The following is a 2,308-nucleotide window of genomic DNA, read 5'->3' on the forward strand; positions in this document are numbered from 1 at the left end:
GAGTTAGCAATAATCCCCTTCCTAATGACATCATCTAATTTCCATAAACTTGATGATTGATCTTGCACGTAAACCAGTTTTGTAAAAATCATTCATTCTCTCCAAAAGATGGAGAATTCTGTTCCCACTCATGAATCTTCTCTTCGCTCCAGTGGCAGAGCTAGCCAAAAATTTTACAGGTATCAGCTTTAATTTACAATGTATCTAAACAAATTTTACAGGGATCATTAAACTAAATTTTCAAATTTTCACATATTTTTCTTTTAAAAAGTACAAGTATATATAATTTTTTTTAGATTTCACATGGATCAATTGATCTGCCTCCTCCACCTCAATCACTCAGATTTCTTGCATCTTCAATCTCCTTTATTTATATAAAAGGAGCTGAAGGATGCCAGGTAGGCAGAAATATTCACAAATTTATTCATCTAATCAGAAGGTTTTAATTCTCCACGTCATCTACAAATCTAAAAGTTACAAAAAAACCAAACCAACTTAATAACAGAAATCAGACATAACATTGACAATTTAATTAACAAATCATCCACGTTTAAAGAGAGGTGAATCGATAAAGGCACAAAATTACATACAAGCCTAAGAAAAAATCCCAAAATCAATCAACGATTCACCTCACCTACTCCAAAATTAATCAACGCTTCTTTCTGTAACCGTATTCGTTCCTTAATGAATCGATTTCCTTTGCCTTCAAAACCAGCTAACGTTACTGATTTCTCATCAATGATTTTAATGGCCACTTCCATCATATTGATGACCTCTCTTTCGAAAACTTATAAACCTTTCCTTTTCACAATCCTATCGACAAACAAAAACCCTTTCAAAAGCCTCTGAAATCCAATCATGGCATCAAAAGCCCTTCCATATGGCTTCATATGCTATTAGAGTACAGTGAATTCATATGAGTATCTTTGTATAAAGGTTCGTTTCTACTCTTCCTATCTAACCTTCTTCTCTGACCTATCTTAGAAAAGCTGAAATTGGTTTCTAGCTAAGGAAATAAAAGTAAGTGTTCCAACCACTCAACGAAAAGATGATAAATACCTATGAAGATTGCAACGACGGAAAGGTCCGTCAAGCTCCGACAATCCAAGTGAGGTTAATGAAATGTTTACAAAGTTTCATATGCTGAATTTATATGTGTATTTTTCTAGCTATCATCCATAATTTAAGATGGTTTGTAGAAGCTTCCGAAACCAAATGATTTTTTTATTGTATAAAAAGGTTGCTAATATTTTTATGAACAATATTTACTTTAAGGATTTGTAAGAGTTCGGAGGATTGAGTGTTGCTTTTCATGCTTGCAGATCGAGATCATCAAGTTGTACCCAAGTCTATTGGTGCAGCCTTACGTGTCGGTGTATTCGTTAAATAGACCGAAGATACTTTTTGTTTTGACCAGAGGAGAAGTTCACGGTGGCTCCGACGTAATATCTAGATTATTCGATAAGGTTTTGGAAGGGAACACCCCAGGCTCTGATTTTCCCTGGTAAAAGGTGCTTGGTTGTCTCTGGAAGCTGGAGCCAATGTTAATTCTTTGGAGACTAAACTAAATAAATGCATCATCTCACATTTTATCTGCTTAAATGGTCTAAGGTAAAACGTCGCTGAGTCGCTGAGAAAGGCCAAGAAAGAAGTCCATCCAGTTCCAAATGACGATGAAAAGAGAGGAGGTAGTTGATGGTGTCAAAGGGGAGTAGTGGCCATGCGTCTGAGGGATAAGGCTAAAGCACATCAGAGTTTGGATGGCGACAAACATAAAAAGAAAGCACTTTTAGGGTTGACAGAGGAGTGAAAATTCATGAGCATGGTTGATGCAACCAATGCTAAGATTAATGGTTGATGAGCATGGTTAATGCAAGCAATATAAAGATTATCTGTTTGCATATAACGTACATGATGTTTTTCATAAATCACATATTTTAAAGTTATATTAACTTTAAATACCAAATATACAGTACTTGAGGACTCATGTTAGCTCTTTCTAATACTATTGGAGATGTAGGAGTTAAGGTCTGTAGGAACATGATGTATTACCCATGCATTAGGTTATAAGTTATAAACTCATATTCGTATTAAATTGAGGCTTACCAAGTAAATATACTTATATAGTTGTGGTTGCACTCTTTGGTCTGTGTTTAGAACTGTTAGCTTTTGCGGAGTTCCATAGTTGCAAACGTATATATAAAAACAGTTTACGTTAATCAAGTGATTACATATAGTGTTAATGATGGACCGTTATAGGAGTCGCATCTATAAAGCAAAGTAGAATTGTGTGTGATGAATTAAAGAG

General features: G+C 34.9%; 1 long non-coding RNA gene across 1 annotated transcript; it reads left to right on the forward strand.

Annotated features, from left to right (window-relative positions):
- Positions 1-1,010: 1,010 nt before the first annotated feature.
- Positions 1,011-1,873, forward strand: LOC112082912. Its single transcript, XR_002897438.1, has 3 exons — positions 1,011-1,108; positions 1,323-1,511; positions 1,612-1,873. It is a non-coding gene; the product is annotated as an uncharacterized LOC112082912 (long non-coding RNA).
- Positions 1,874-2,308: the final 435 nt, after the last annotated feature.

This window comes from Eutrema salsugineum, unplaced genomic scaffold, assembly GCF_000478725.1.
Source record: "Eutrema salsugineum unplaced genomic scaffold, Eutsalg1_0 scaffold_7, whole genome shotgun sequence".
In the NCBI taxonomy this organism is placed as follows: domain Eukaryota; kingdom Viridiplantae; phylum Streptophyta; class Magnoliopsida; order Brassicales; family Brassicaceae; genus Eutrema; species Eutrema salsugineum.